This window comes from Podarcis melisellensis, assembly GCF_964234715.1.
Source record: "Podarcis melisellensis genome assembly, chromosome: 6".
NCBI classification, from domain to species: domain Eukaryota; kingdom Metazoa; phylum Chordata; class Lepidosauria; order Squamata; family Lacertidae; genus Podarcis; species Podarcis melisellensis.
The window spans coordinates 66,394,933-66,412,275 of record NC_138538.1 but is presented as its reverse complement, the minus strand read 5'-3'; positions in this window follow the sequence as shown (position 1 = coordinate 66,412,275).

Genomic DNA, 17,343 nt, shown 5'->3' with positions numbered 1-17,343 from the left:
CACTGTCTGCATCATTTTTTTTAAACAGCTGGCACTTTGGAGGCCTCCCTTGGTTCAGAGCACTTCAGAAATATTCTGCCTCAGCTCAGACAAAGCTCAAATCTATCCAAAGCAGTCCAGCTTTGCTTCATTATTTGAGATTTGTCTGAATATTTTGCACCTCTCAATTTTGAACACCAGCAGTGTGACAAATGAGCCTGGGGAACATTTCAAAGTCTGGGCATAATAATTCAAAAGGCCCTGTTCCTAGTCATAATCCATTTCAGTTCAAAATGTGGAAGCCCCCAACCAGAAGCTCTGCAGTGCTGGCATAGTTTATGTGCACAATATTAGAAACAAGCATTTGGTTGTAGCACAACAACGCAAGACATTGCGTGAACTTTGCAAGACGATGTCTTCCTAACTCTGGACCTCTCAAGTGTAACGACATAATCCAAATTTACCTTTGTGCTTTGCTTCAACCCTGCATACTTGCATGTTTGAAGAAACCCTGGAAGCAGGACTTGTTTACATATAATCATACAAATAATGTATAATGATTAGATCTGGACAAATAATTCACAGTGAATAAATCACTCGTGCTTTGTTTTCTCCATGACGAGATAGTACTATTTGCAATTCAGATTTCTCTGAGTTTTATGTTTTGTTTTGCAATTTATTTCTTGTTAATGTGTTTGAATACAAAGCTGTTCACTAGGGATGAAATCCTGATTCCACTGAAGTCAAATAAAGCTTTGATATATTGTTCAAACATCACACATCAAATGACAAAGCTACAACTGGTTATGTAATGGGCATTATTTCTGGTCAACTGAGTTTCAGGCTAATACTGAACTTGGTGGGTGCTGAAATGACTCCACCCACAGACAAAGTCGTCGTTTCTACATACTCAGAGGACTTCCCAATTTATAAAATTGAGTTCTAGGTTGAGTTTATAAATTAAACAGAAAAAATGAGCCTGACAAAAACCCATACACCATGCCTTCCTGAACAACCAGGAATTTGTGGGGGGAGGTTGCAGTGGCAGGGAGGGGGCAGGATTTAACCACGATCTAGCCTGGATCCTACCATAACTTTCTGTAAGGAAGTTCCCAGAAGGAAGGTCTCCCATATCCCCATACCTCAGACATCCAAGGATTTCTGCTTGCTACCAAGATCTATTTCCAAATCAAGTTGCTATTTATTAAATATACATACAATTCAGAAATATTTTTGAAATTAAATAATAAAGGGGCTCCTGATATTTTCTTAACTCTGCATTAACTGTTTCCAGATGTCCAGAGCTTAAAGACAGTAGATTGTAATAACTATGAAATTACTAAATAATCCCTGGACCTGTCTTCATCAGAGCCTGTCCGCATGCCAATCAGTCTGCCTATCTCCTGTTTTATTCCTGGCAGTCATCCACAATATTCCAAGTGATTTGAAATGCAGATCAGATGGGCTCCATGGGTCTTTGATTAAATATCAAGAAGTGTTTGGTTGAAAGACATCTACACTGTTTGCATGGGAGAAACAGTAAATGAGATAATCTAACTGATCTCATAACCATGTGAAGAATTCTGTTGAAGACGCAGAATCTATGGCATGGGTAGCCACTGCTTTCAGTCATTTCTTGCCACTAGTCCTATGGACAGGTCACTCACAGGCTGTTGGCACACATACAACTCTGTCTGCATTGAGTTTTTAAAGGACTGCCTCTCCCCATAGGAACCGACCCAGACCTTGCATTCATCATCTGAGGCCCTTCTTCATGTGCCTCCTCCATGATAGGTCCAGAAGGCAGCAACAGAAGAATGGGCCTTTTCTTTAGTGACTCCTAGTTAGTGGAAAACCATGCTTGCCTGGCTCCTTCTTTAGGCACCAGGCAGAAACATTTCTCATTTCCCAGGCCTTTGGCTAATTAAACAATCTATGGCCTCTAAAATGGGGAGCGGCTTGTTGCTGTTTGTTATTATGGTATGCATTATTGTGTTTTTATATTGTAAACTGTCCTGTGACCTTCAGATGGATGGTGGCAGCGAAATTAAATAAACAAACAAATAATGATCATATGCTGTTGAGAACACATGCAAATTCTTTCTCAAAGTGGTGTACAAAAGGCTAGTAATACATATTTACTGGCATTTTATTTTATGTAATTATAGTATTTCTTACCTCTCCTTCACCACTAAGCCCCAGTGGTACCTCTGGTTACGAACTTAATTCGTTCTGGAGGTCCGTTCTTAACATGAAACCGCTCTTAGGCTGAGGTACCACTTTAGCTAATGGGGGCTCCTGCTGCTGCCACGCCGCCACATGATTTCTGTTCTCATCCTGAGGTAAAGTTCTTAACCCAAGGTACTACTTCCGGGTTAGCGGAGTCTGTAACCGAAGGTGTTTGTAACCCGAGGTGTTTGTAACCCGAGGTACCACTGTAAACTTATTGAAACAGTAAAACTATTCCAACCAAAACTAGAACAGGATAGATTCAATGACAGAAGTGATTCCAAATACAAGCAAACAAATTAACTGTCAAAGGCCAGGGTAAAGAGGTGTGTCTTCAGCAAACGGTAAAAGGTCTACAACAAACACAGAACTGTATAATTTAGGTGCAGCCACAGAGAAAGACTTCTGCTGGGTTTATAAACCCCACACTTCAGAGGGAGGTGGAAATTACCAAAAGGGCCCTTTGGAATGAACAAGGGCATGACCATTCATAGACCACCTACGAGCATAAGAAGTGCATTATGGATCCAGCCAGTGACCCATATATTCCAACATCCTTTTCTCACTGTGGGAAACCCTTGAGCCTGGATCTGAGCACAACGACACTTTCTTCACATGTGATTCCCAGCAACTGGCATTCAAAAGCATATGGTCTCTGTGGAGGTACAACATAGCCATCATAACTAGCAGCCACTGATGATGCTGTCCTCAATAAAATTATCTAATCCTCTTTTAAGCCTCTAGGTAAAAAGAAAAAAGAAAAAAGATAGGTAAAGGACCCCTGGATGGTTAAGTCCAGTCAAAGACAACTATGGGGGTGTGGTGCTCATTTTGCTTCCAGGCTGAAGGAATCCTGCATTTGTCCACAGACTGTTTTCCAGGTGATGTGGCCAGCATGACTAAACCACTTCTGGTGCAACAGAACACTGTGACGGAAACCGGAGCACATGGAAATGCTGTTTACCTTCCTGCCGCAGTGGTACCTATTTATCTACTTGCATTGGTGTGCTTTTGAACTGCTAGGTTGGCAGAAGCTGGGAGAGAACAATGGGAGCTCACCCTGCTGCATGGATTCGAATTTGTTTAATCCCCTTTTAAGCCTCTATACAAGCAGCAACTGGTACACTGAGGGTATTCATGAGACAGATCTCTCAGTTCTACTTGCATATATGACTGAAATTTGGTATCCATTAGTCTAAATGAAAATATCTAGCAAGATAGTGATCAAGTACTGGACTTTAATGGCATTTTGAGCTTTTTTCTATCCATGGGCTTGAACACTAAGCACAAGCAGCCAACAGTTCATATAAATAGACAATATAAGAAAAGATATAATATTTTTGCATTTCTGTGTAGTAGGATTCCCCACCGCCAATTCAATGAATAGCACAGTTCTAAGCATGTTTACACAGAAGAAAGTCCCATAGTCTTCAAAGAGGCTTAATTTCTTGTAACATGGTTAGAACTGCAGCTGAAGAGTAATTTCTTACGATTATGTAGACGTACCAGAAGTTTCCTTGTTCACTTACTGAAGCCCCATCCAATTAAACAGCCAAATAAAGCAAATGCAATGGCCAAAGCAAATACACTGTAATATAAAGTTGACCAGTTGATAATATCATGTGGTCACTGCAATTCGCAAGGAAATGAATCAAGACAAGTGACACCCATAGATCTGGGAGATATTTTAAAGCTGTTTCACAATGTTGTGGAATATTTGCTAAAGAGACTGAAAAGGAGAATATTGTTTTAAAAGGAAAAATAAACCCACTTCTGCTGAAACACATGAAACAGACTTTCTCATAGATTTGTATCAAACACATAGTGCAATAAATGATATCTTAAAAGCGACTCTCTCCCCCCCTTTTTTTGAGACACAGTATATCATGCTGAAACCTGTTGAATCAAGTTTATATGATTTAACTCATTCAGATAGTCCTTTCCATTCCATTTGGAAATTTGTCTGGCAATAAAGGCAGTGATGAAAGAGTTGTTGTTCTTCCCTGCAGCAACATGGCAGTACTAAAATTCTGGGAAAGAGTTAGAAACCCTAGAAAACTGCTGTTCTCAGGGATCCTGGTTCCTGGGATACTATTCTGGACTCCTGGTGAAGTGGCAGTGCTTAATCAAGTCTATGGCTGTGGCAGCAGGAATGTAGCAGCAAATTCAGAAGTTCAGAGTCCCTTCATAATAATCACAGCCATGTACCCTCACAGCCATACCTCCTTACAGCCACGCCACCTCTTAAGACTATACAGCCTTCTAAGATTATATAATAATGTTATAATTTTTAAAATAGTAATAATTTGGGATGCAATGAAACAACCAGTGCAGACCTTTGTTGGTTGCCTTTAGTCTAGATCTACTATTTTCTATGCACGTGCATGGGCAAATGATTTGGAGTGCTCCAATACCTTCTTTCAGAGTGAATTAAATTGTTGTTTTTTCCTAGAAGTTCAACCGTATGTAAGAGGACTTGCAAACCTTTCTCTTGAAACTGCAGCACCTTGTGTTTTCAGTGTTCTTAAATGTTTAGCTTTAGATCATACAGAAAAATTCATCCTCTGTGTTCTTTCTGTGTGCCTTCTCCAGAGGGACCCTAGGAACCAATCCTCAGTGACTGACTCACCTCCTTTCACTCTGATTGGATTCAATCAGCACAAAGACTGAGAAGACTTTTTCTCAGTTGCTAAGAAGGCCCCCTTTCATGCTGATTAGACGATGAAGGTGGGGGCACTTCTGTGACCCTGCTGCAGAAATAGTAAGGTCTTTAACCCCCCCCCCAACTCCAGTGCAGCTCTTTGTGGCAGTCCTTCCTATTTTTGCTGCCACTATATATGTTTGAAGTAAACTAAAGGCAGGAGCAGCAGGGAAGTCCTCATGTCACCAGGTGGTTAGGGGACGAAGGCCTCAAGGCCTCATCCTGTTCTCCAGCAGTGAGAAAGGTCATGAAGGGATTGGGAAGGCTTCAAAACTTTCTCTGTGACATCATGTGAGGGATGATAAGACTTGGAATGCAGGCTTGTTGTTTGCTTAAAATGAGTTAAAGGTAAAGGTATCCCTGACCGTTAGGTCCAGTCGCGAATGACTCTGGGGTTGTGGCGCTCATCTCACACTATTAGCTGAGTGAGCCAGCATTTGTCAGAAGACAGCTTCTGGGTCATGTGGCTGGCATGACTAAGCTGCTTCTGGCGAACCATCTACTTGCACTTTGACGTGCTTTCAAACTGCTAGGTGGGCAGGAGCTGGGACCGAACAATGGGAGCTCACCCGATTGCGGGGATTCGAACCACCAACCTTCTGATCGGCAAGCCCTAGGCTCTATGGTTTAGACCACAGCACCACCTGCATCCCTTAAAATGAGTTAGGATTGTCTAAAGTGAAGATAAATTAGTGGATTCGAAGGAAGTGTTTCAATGTTTTTATGAAGTGAAGCTAAACTTCAAGAAAGCTTTTTATACTTGGGAATTCGAAAAGTGGCTTTGAGGATTCAAGCTGTTGAGATGAGAACTTTAGGAATAATTCCAGCAGGGATGGGTGGGTGGGTGTATTTGCAGTGTAAATCTGCCCTTCTAGATCACAGCTATGGACAAGACTCACAAGTCCATAACATGAGCATCCTTTGAGAGAGTAGAAAAAAATGTCTATCCTTTCATTATAGTTACTCTAGCTGACCTGCTTTAGAAGCCTGTTTAAATGGTCAAGTGATTCCTTGAAAGCTCCCACAGAAGCATAAGATGCTAAGATGAAGCTTAAAACAGCTTCACTTACTATTATTTTCCCCTGCAGCTGCATATATTGAATTTGCATCTGGGGGTAAATCAGTAGGACACTACATGGACAGGGCACTAAAGGAGCGATTGTATGGGAGGATGCTTTTAAAGCTGCAGAGAGATCCTTAACCATTTTTAATCCCTTTTGTACTGAATATAAGTGACAGCTCCACAGGCAATGCATTTCAAGAGTGAAATCTACACAACAGTACAGTAGCTCCACAGCATGGATTCTGAAAGCTTATCATTGCAGTCATGCATTTGCAGAGGGAAGTGGATGAAACAAAATATTGCTTTTTGCACCAAACAAACACATGGTTTCCTTACATTTTGCTAGCAAAACAGACTCAGTAGCATGGAGCTCTCAGCTTTACTGATTTTGCCCGCACTTCTCCTTCTTGTAAATGCTAAATAAATTATGGATCCACCATATTATTTCTGTTCCTGTGTGTAAGCAGAAGGATGTCAGCAGTAAGATCATTTGAAAGGATTGCACAGTTTCAAGGGCTCTTCAAAATTGGGTTAGCTCACCAGAACAACTATTCTGGCATCCATGTACTTCTTTGAAAGTAAACGTGGAAGAGAAACATGACAAGCATAATTAAGCTGGACCGTTAATAACATTCTTTCTCCATCACTTGTCATAATCCCCAATGTAATTTTGCAGTAACTCTGGTTTAGCTAACTGCAAATGAAAACTACATGTTGTTTTGCTGGCTTCTATTGCTTTCTGAACACATCTTGCCACCAGCCCTGGCTTATATGGCCAATGCTCAGGGCTGATGAGAATTGTAGACCAAAACATCTGTAGAGGGCATTGGGTTGCTGAAGTGTGCTCTAGAACTTATCCCAATATGGTCCATAGCTAAGTGGCCAGACTTTGCCTAATGAATACTAATAGGTATTTAGAGTATCCCACTGTGGCTGGAGGGTCTGCTACTAGCCAGGACACAACCACTGGGTAGGGTGGTGCTGAGATGAGCAGTCTTCTGTGTGTTAGGTGTGTAGCAGAGAGAGGGGAAATAACAATTTACAATGCTGCAATGTAGCTAGCCTTATGTGGGTCCAAGGGATTCTGCTTGCTTTAGGGTAAGTTGAACGGAAGATTTTAAAATTATGCTCCATTCTCAGTGTGTATATTTGTATCATGCCAAACACCTGTTGATTGGGGCTAGTCATTCAATATTTGCAAGAGTGTTGAAAGTGGTTTGAGAGAAGCATCACTTCCTATGGTGTACAGTCCACACACACATGTACTATATTTTTCCGTGTATAAGACGAGCTTTTCTTACCCCGAAATCAATTCCAAATTGGGGGGGGGTGTCGTCTTATACATGGTAGTGTGTAGTTGGCCCTGGCAATTGGTTGTTGCCACAAGCTGGAGATTTCCAGTGGTGATGGGGTGGGTGAATGGTGACTGTGGCAAGGTCCGCTGTGTATTGGCTGCCGCTGCATCAATCAGGAGTATGAGTGGCAGCTGCTGGCACTGATTGGACAATAGGTGGCTCTAGCAATGTATGTGATTGTAAAAAAAAGCTCAACAACTCTGGGCAATCTCCCCCCACTTTCTTAATTTACAGTCCCCCAAAATAGGGGGTAATCTTATACATGGGAGCATCTAATACACAGAAAAATACAGTATTTTGTGCTGCTGCTCCCTCTGATTAAACAGACAAGGAAAACAGATGCAAAGTCTACTTGCCATGGGGTAGCATGACTTGAATGCATGCAATGTCACAAGCAGAAATTCCTCTTTCGAACAGCCTCCTACAGGAGGTCACTGGTGCATTTGCACCACAATGAACCCCTCACTGCCTCATTTGTTTCCCTCTTGGTAAGCAGCAGTGGCCTGTTGGAAAGGAAGCACAATGGCATCACCCTACCCATAAAGCTGCCTCTAATCTGCATTGACTGCCATTACACTCATGGGAGGGTAAGCAAGTGACACAATTTTGAGAATGTGAGCATGATGGATTTCTAACAATCACGAAGCACAGACAACCGCCGTGCCAGAGGATCAGACTGCTTGATATGTTCTAGAAGCCATAGTACAGATTCCTGTGACTTGAAACAGTCAGCTGTGTTGCAATGCCACCAGTGAAGTGAGGGAAACAGAATAGGCTGAAGGGCCAACATGGAGCAGAGCAGAGGAGGGTGCAGGAGGTCATGGTTCTCGTCCTTCGTCGGCCTCATAAACTTGGCCTTGCTTTCCTTCCTTGCTTGGAAGCTTCAGTTTCCCTTGGCAAATGTGTCCTTCGAAATCTAGCCAAATCCATTCTTCATATAGTGAATATTATGTGAGGGGAGGGAGGTGGCTACACATGTTTTTCAGCCTGTGTAGGCTGGTGGGAATTGTGCAGAGGTAGGAATACTCCCTGGAGATGTGCTGATACTTCAAGCAGATGGGGTACGCAAGGAAGAGCAAGTGGAAACATATGAGAGGGGGGAAGAGGGACCAGAGAGAGAACAGATGGGAATGGGAGGTGGGAATACACCAGAATTAATTCCTGTTAAAGATAAAAAGAGACAAGATATAAATATAATTTGTAATTGTCCGTTTAGGAATTAACCAGCCAACATATTGTAGAGTTTCATGCTAATATAACCAACTGTTGGAAACAGAGCAAAAGAGAACAAAGCAGGGATGGCAAAGAAAGGGGGGGGGGAATCATTGCTGGGGGACAAAGGTATATAATATAAGATGAGCTGTGTGTTGAGAATGATTTACTATACAATGGCAAGCTGTCAGATGCAGAGTGACTACTGCTGAGATCATTTATTTCATTTCACTTTGGGGGTTCAGCCACCTTTGCAGTGGCAACTCCAATACTATGATGTGAGCACTGACCTGGGGCGAGGCAAGGCCTCGCATAGGGGTCAAGTTGAGGGCCATAAGAGAGCAGAACTCTGATGCTGCAGACTGAGTCTTATGTTGAAGCAGCATTTCTGTCCCTGTCTTAAGATCTAACTCTAGTGTTCAGTTAAAGGAGACCTGCCTGATTCAGAAGTATTTTATACCAACAGAAGAGGGGAAACTCTGGGGCTTCTGTGGTGTAGTCCTCTGAGTCAGAGAACCATAATGCAACACTTCTGAGCTGTGGACGCATATTGAGGGCTTGTTTCTGGGGCTGGCCCTGCCTGTAGTTTCCTTTCTGGCTCAGTGTCCTGTACATCATCCCCTAAAGAAGTGGAATATGATTCCAGCATCTGGACCCTGGAAGCAAAACTAAGCAGAAGTGTAAAACAGTACAGTGGTACCTCGAGTTACAAAAACCTCAGGTTACAAACGCTTCAGGTTACAAACTCTGCTAACCTGGAAGAGTTATCTCGAGTTGAGAACTTTGCCCCAGGATGAGCGTTAGAATTCCTGCTCCATGATTGCAGTCATGGGATTGTTGTCTTTCACATGACGGTATATGTTTTGACTCCACAGAGTGGGAAGTGATGGAGACAGGATGTTTGTGTTACTGTGTTCCGTGAAGTGAGACTATTGTCTTTTGTGTTTTTTTTCCTCTTTGCTGTCTGATGCTACAGAGAGAGGGAGCCATGTTGCAGTGCTCTGTGTGTGTTTATATGTAAATAAAGTAGATTAGCCAAAATGCTGGGTTGCTGAGGTCTGTCACGCAAACTGCACAGACTCTGCAGATCCCTAAGTGTGCTGGTGTTGGTTGGCATTGGTCGCTGTGATGTTTGGGCAAAAGAAAGCTTTTGAAGATCCCAAACGAAAGACCAGGAGGGAGAGAACATGCCAGTCGGGCATGTGTCTCTGCCAGGGTCCTACTTGAGTGTAGGCTGAACTCCTGACAATGAGAATGGAAATTGTGTGCCAGCAGCTCAGTGACAGCAAGAGGTCCCATTAGTGAAGCACGCCTCTAGTTAAGAACCGTTTCAGGTTAAGAACGGATCTCTGGAATGAAGTTCGTAACTAGAGGCACCACTGTATGGTAAAGGTGTGGAAATATTATGCAGGGTGACACTTACCATTTTGGTGAGCAAGTGCACTTATTTCTTTTAACTTCCCCCCCTTTTCTCCCCCCCCCAAAAAAAACATACCTGTTTCCTACCTTCCTTCTCTACAAGCAGCAATGGCTCTCCATCTGTTCTCACTGCTGCTGTTCCTTCTCAAAGTGTTCCGGGACTGGGAAGGGTATTGGTCCTGTCACCACACCAGCTGCCTAAGCCACCAGCAACGTGTGCGAATGGGTTGGCAACCTGGTGGCAGCTGTTATGGTTCACAAAAAGTCCTGAGGCTTGTAATCCCCTTTCACCTCCTGTAAAATTGGTATCCTTTTCAGTGACTTCATTTTTCTCTTCTTTTTGTGGCCTTTTGCAAAACAAAAAGTGACAGCAATTTAAAGGAAGATTTCAGAGGGAAGGAGAGTCTATATCCATTGATGAGGCAGCTGAACCTGTTTATTTTCCATGATCCAGCTACAGGTAGTTGGCTAGTTGTGGCTGAGTGTGACTTGTATTGCACATCCAAAGCCACATTTTGCCACAAGTAAACACACGATGCAACTAGGCATGACTAGAGCCACGTCAAGGTAAAACATTTGCTGCACAGAGCTAGAAAGCAATATAACTGTCAACACTGCACTGTTGATAATTTAGTTTTGTTGTGTGATAGTGTATAGAAAAAGAAAGTGGCAATACAGGAAGATTCAATGCAGTTTCTTGGCCATGGAGGCATGGTCTCATAAGTGACAGTAAAAGGACTTAAGGTTATGTAGCTCTTAGTGATGCTATGACAGAGCCAAATCTAATTCCCACCCAACAATTTAAGGGGCATCAACAATTCAGTACTGTACTAATCATGAAGCTCAAAGATCTTTTACTTCATTCTTGGTGATGGTGAATTGGAATCTTGCTCCTGGTTCATTTGCACAGGGCCTTCTCAGCTTCCTGTGAGCACTGCAAGTTGCCCCTCTGGCGACGTTTACATGCAGGGATGTAGGTGGGAAATCAAACATATATAGAGTCAGAAATGAATAGCAGCACTTCCCATGATTGCAGAGGACACAGCAACTTTCTTAACAATTACAGAAATTACGGCTGGCTGTTTCCATTAGCAACGAGGTTAACATGACATTTCTCCTCAGGCTCCTTGCAGCCTTTCCTGGTTTTCCTTTGTTGTGTGTTTTGTGGACCTGGAACATCAGTAGCCGAAAGCTGTCATTTGCCACCCACAATTCCCTCCATGGGGGGGACGGGGGACCTTGACATTGGCCCCAATGACACTATACATTTAAAGCCATATCATACCACTTAAAATTGGTATGGCTTCCCTCAAACAATCCTGGGAACTGTTGTTTGTTACGACAATTACTAGGATATCCTTGTTCCCCTCACAGAGTCACAATTCACAGAGAAGTTTCACAATCAATCCGACTTCCCAGGGAAACCTAGAATTGCAGCTCTATGTGGGGAATAGGAGTCTCTTAACAACTCTCAGCATCCTTAACAAACTTCAGTTCCCAGGATTCTTCGATACCTCTCTCTCCATGGAGGCGCAGATTACAGCTATAACAAAGGCGGCATTTTTTCATCTCCACCAAGCTAAGCAGTTGGCTCCTTACCTTTCCCGCCCTGACCTAGCCATTGTGATCCATGTGACGGTCACCTCCAGACTGGATTATTGTAACTCGCTCTACGTGGGACTGCCCTTGAGACTGACCCAGAAACTCCAGCGGGTGCAGAATGCTGCAGCCAGACTCCTTACGGGGTCCTCGCTGCGAGATCACATTCACCCGGTGCTATGCCAGCTGCACTGGCTCCTGGTGGAGTACAGGATCAGGTTTAAGGTGCTGGTTTTAACCTTTAAAGCCCTATACGGCTTAGGACCCTCGTACCTACGGGACCGCCTCTCCTGGTATGTCCTACAGAGGAACTTACGGTCTTCAAATAAAAACATCCTGAAGGTCCCAGGCCACAGAGAGGTTAGGCTGGCCTCAACTAGAGCCATGGCTTTTTCAGCTGCGGCTCCAATCTGGTGGAACGCTCTGTCACAAGAGAGTAGGGCCCTGTGGGACTTGACATCTTTCTGCACGGCCTGCAAGACAGAGCTGTTCCACCAGGCCTTTGGTCAGGGTGCAGCCTGACTCCCTCCTTTGGCAATCTTCACAGAACTTTAGCTTAATGGTTGCCATCAATTTGATTTTAATTGATTTTTATAATGAAATGTTTTTAGAATGTTGCACTATTTTATTGCTGTTAGCCACCCTGAGCCCGGCTTCGGCTGGGGAGGGCGGGATATAAAAATATATATATATTATTATTATTTATTAAAGTGATATAATACTGGAAGGGATGCAGTGGAGTGGGGGGACTAGCTCTTCATTCATTCCCAAGTGTCCTTTATACCAACAGACATTCACTTTTGTTATTTCTGATTTTCATCCTGGAATGACTGGTAAGTTGTTATGCTGACCTGAACTATGACTGTTATACCTGTGATTATTTTTAGTCTGTCACTATTTATCCCTCTTTATTTTGAAATTTATAGGTAGAATCTGTCTCCTGCAACTTCCTGGATCTTTAGAAGACAGCAATCAGCACAAGCTTGCCTGGAGCCTGGGCTATACAGAAATCAGATGGGTTAGCCCTATTGTAGCTTCTTGAGCTGCTCTTGGAAAATGACAGTATGCGCTCCTTTATCCTTTTGAGATTTATAGCACTAGAATACAAGACAAGTGAAAATTGCACAAGACAAAGACTTCAGGATATCTCTAGCATAGGAGAGGGCAGCATAGATTGAGCATTAAATCACTATAAACAACACTTTAGAAAGTTTGAATGATACAGCCAGAACAGATCTGTTGAGCTATACTTGTTCTCTTTTCTTTCCTGGAGGAAACAATAAAATACCAAGGAAGATGTGGCGGGGCAGGGAGGAACAAGAATATGAATGTGGCTATAATATGTTATTTACTATTCAACACTCAGGGAAAATATTTCAAAATATTTCAGTAGTTTTCATTTTGGAACAGCTTTAAAAAAATGAGTTGGTAAAACATAGAATATTTATTGTTAACTTTAACTGGACCCTATTATTCAGAATGTCCTTCAGAATATGTGGATGTGCTGGTGCCAGAACCAGCTGGGATTGAACCTAAAATAGGAGGAGTAGCACTGTCTAGCTATTTGCATTGTCCAGAAAACAATGATCATCTCCCCAGGAGCCTAGCCTGCCTATTCCAAGAATTAGAATCCTTGCTTAAATTTTAACACCTGCTGGATCCAGGGATTAAAAAGGTCTTGGCAAACAGCCTGACACCCCAAACTCATAACAACATAAAACTAGGTGGACCAAAGGTCTGATGTGGTGTAAGGCATCTTCCAATGCTCACTCTGTTCTGGTGATGCTCCCCCTAAATGACTCTGGGAGGGTCAGGAGAACCTCTAGAATGGGGTGGGGGAAGAAGAGGGAATGTTATTTCATCTAGCAAGCTGGGATGCTTGTGCAGATAGAACAATTGGAAGAGTGTGGCATTGAATCCTGCCCTGAATCTGAAGGTTGGAGCTTCTGGGATGAAAATGGAGTTGCGCCTTCTGTAAATAAAAGTTTTTGTCAGGAGAAACACTTCATTTGTTCATTCTCTAAACCTGTTGGGGCAGGAATACACATGAATATCTAAAAAGCTGTCAATTATCTTAAAAGAAAATTCTAAAGATTTATTTTTATTTATTTCTACCCTTGATCCAAATGCTTGAGGTGGTTGGCACTTCATAAAAATATAATAAAAACCATCACTCCTACAACAATGGTACTGCACTAGAAAATACATTTTTTTGTAGCACTGTAAGTGACAGATAAGGAGTTTTAGCTGTGCTGCTATACAAATTGGGAGTATGGAGGGGGATGCCCATTAATGTGAATTCTGCACACAGAGCAATGTATCTTATTGATTTTTTTTTCTTGCAGGCTTCATTAAAGACAAAGGGGGGAAATGATTAGGAAGACTTTCACTCCTTCTGTCCCTATATGTTCATGTATATGTGATGTATGGATTTCAGCAGGAAAACATCTTAGAAGCAGAATATTTGAATGGGGAAAGATATTCGGATCATAAATTAAACAACAGTTCTTTTTGATCATTTACTTGAGAGAAGCTCATTTACATTTTCAAATGTGATCATTTATTAAAGTAGTTTGTGTAAAGGCATTGCAAAAGAATCTGGCTTCCCTGCCAGATCTCATACTTGCAATTTCAGTGACTAGCTCAGCCTCATGAATGAACCTTAGCATTTATTTTCATTTCTAGTTACTACTGTGAATCTTTTTCTTTTTAAAATTATTTTGTGTGTGTGCAAAAATATAATTAATGGAAACCGTTTTTGATTATTGCCCCTAAGGCATAGAGCAAGTTAGTATCTGTATATAGAAATTCTAGCTTAATCCAATCTACCCATTAAGTCATATTGCAGAAACAGATTTTTTTTTGTTTTATATTTTTGCTACTTGCCCTCCATGATCAGATTACAGTGCTTCTTTTATTGTAAAACTGCTCTCTGCTCTCTGGACTATGTATATCTTCTTAATTAATGCCCTCATAGAACACATTGTGCTGATCTTTATTCTTCCCATGTGTCCACAAATTCCCGTATTTGGGGAGGGGGGCATAAAACCTTGTTAAATACCACCAAAGGAAGACTAATGAATCTGAGCCCTTTTTCATATTCCTTAGAGTCAGTCTGAAAACTACTTTCTCTGCCTCCTCCTCCTCAACTGTGTACGGAGGACAGGAAATGACCAGTGTTTGGAGCTGAAGGCAATTTGTTCCCTAAAATTCTGCTCTGCACATCGTGATGCCCAATATTCTCCTGATGCTTGCTAAACATTCTGAAGAGAGCTGATATCTCTATTTGACATCCGGCGATAAATTGATACAGAGTCCCTGAATGCTGGAAATCATGAGCTGGAGAGTGCCTTTGTGCTTATGTCTGGTGTGAAGAGAGGGTTGTGTTGGCTGTCAGCCGGGACCTGCTATCAGCTTGAGCTGATGTAAGCATAGGAAGGTTGGAAGTGGGTCACCACAGTGGTAGCAAGACGCATGCCCATGTTCAGGGCTATTCCATACAGGACAGCCATCAGAGATGTGGGAACTGAGCAGAAGAGCACAGGGCACATGGAAGGTGTGTGTGTCTGGGGCTAGAATATGAGTTGCAAGCCAGGGAGAAGGGAGGGAGAAAGGTAGAAGGCACAGACAGAAAGGAGATCCTGTAATGAGGAGAGTCCCCAGGGTCACCTAGGGACCCACCAGGCAGACCTTGAAGGATCCTGTCCAGATCTCTGTGGGCAATCAGGGAGGAGGTCAGAGGGGGTCTTGACTAGGGTTAGGTGATATATTGTCAAAATCCTATTTGAAGTCCATAACTTCATATTGGTTTGATAATTTTTGACCTGGCAATATATTGGGAATTGTGTGTGTGTGTGTTATGCAAAAATCACAATACAGGAAAAATCGTGAAGCCAGCCAATTCCTCTACATAACTCCATCCTTATTTCAGACATCATGATATATCGGTATACCGTGATGTTTAGCTGGTGGTATATCACAGTGTTGAAAACTAGATATTGCCCAGTTCTAGTCCTGAAATCCTACTCTTGGACTCACTATAAGTATCTGACTGGCTACTATGGGAACAGAGAACTGGGTTAGATGGACCTTGGGTCTGATCTACCAAGGCTCTTTGTGTGTTTCTATGATTTCAAAGTATTTGATAAATTGCATCAAATAGTCTGATAACATTTGACATACTGCAGGGCCGTGGTATTCAGTGGCAACCACTGAGGTCAAGCAGAAGGAAGTAGACCATTTAGTTTGTGCAAAATGGCAGTCAGCAGGGAGGGACTCTTCTGATCCTCCTTTACCAAAAGCCATTTCTTGGGGCAGCTTGCACGGCAAAATGCAGGTGTGTTTTTGATGAATGCCCAGAAGCAGCCAGCAAAGGCCAATTTGACTATATCTGTTATTGACAGTAGTTGACAGCTGATAACCCATGAGAGTTCATATCTGAAGCCTGCCAAACTCAGAACTACCAAGAGACGCCAGTATGTCTAAAACATTAATTTTGAGCTGAAAATTAATTGAGATGTATCTTGTGACAAGCTCCATCTAGTTTATTAGGTACCTTGACAACAAATTTTTTCATGCATTTGTGATCTGCCTTCAGCAATGTTCAATAGAAAGATGGGGTGTACATTTTAAAGGAACAAGTAATTGTACAGGTAAACATGTCACCGTTTGAACAGGTGGCCTGCATCATTTTTTTTAATAGAAAAGGTCGGGACTTTCTAAAAGAATAAGTACTATTTTTTTCCAGGCTAGTGGTGGCCAGTGTGGTGCCTTTCAGATCAACTCCCATCAACTCTCCTCAGTACAACCACTGATTGGGGCGAAGGGAATTATAACCCATCTACATTTGAGGAGGCACCAGATTGACGATCCCTGATTCAGGTATCTCAAAGAAAGGTGAATGGGGAGAGGTGCAAGTCTCCTTCCAAACAAGCTGTTTCTCCAACCAATGTGGTGGCAGAAACATCTGAAGGGAGGAATCAGTGATCATGATGTGGGTGCTTAACCCTTACCCTTCGTTCACCCATAAATTTTCTCCTGAAAGTGACTCTCCGGCTTAGATTTTTCTCCACCGAGGGGAAGGGAGGCATGGAACCAGTCTGGAGGTCATTGGTAGGGAAGAATGGATGGGCATGAAATCATCCCTGTCAATTTCCTGCTATATTTGTTTGCTGCCACCACTACCCATTTTTAGTATCTCAGCAAGCACACACATGGGGAAAGTCTAGTTGAAGTAAGATCTATTTCCATCCCCAGTCAGTCTCACTAACTACTTATGGAAGCAGGTGACTTTCGCCACATCAAGATTGTTCTATTGCATTCATTCCAGCAGTTGCAGAATTTAGTAACGTGATTCAGTGAAGGCAAGCCTATTTCAGTACATTACAAAGTACTCTGAGAGAAAATGAAAATCTAACCACCCCCTTTTTCCTTATATTTTCTGTACTTGCACTACCAGAGTACACCTGTTCTGATATCTGTCTGTCTGTGTCTATGTGTAAAAGCACAACATGTATAACATACTTCATAATAATATCTAAAGTCTAGTTGTATGAAAGAATCAGTGAATGACATTTTGCCAGATCTTAACCTAGAGGCTTTGACAAGCTGAAAGCTTTACCCTTGCGATTTGTGTCAAATAATTTAGCACATTAATGATATTTTAGATGTGGGTTGTTGAACATAAGCAAGGCGATTATTTAAATGAATATTTAATCTTTATTCACCTTGCCAGAAGAAAGAACATGTTTTTAATTGCCAGATAATATAACGAGTTGGGAGGGGTG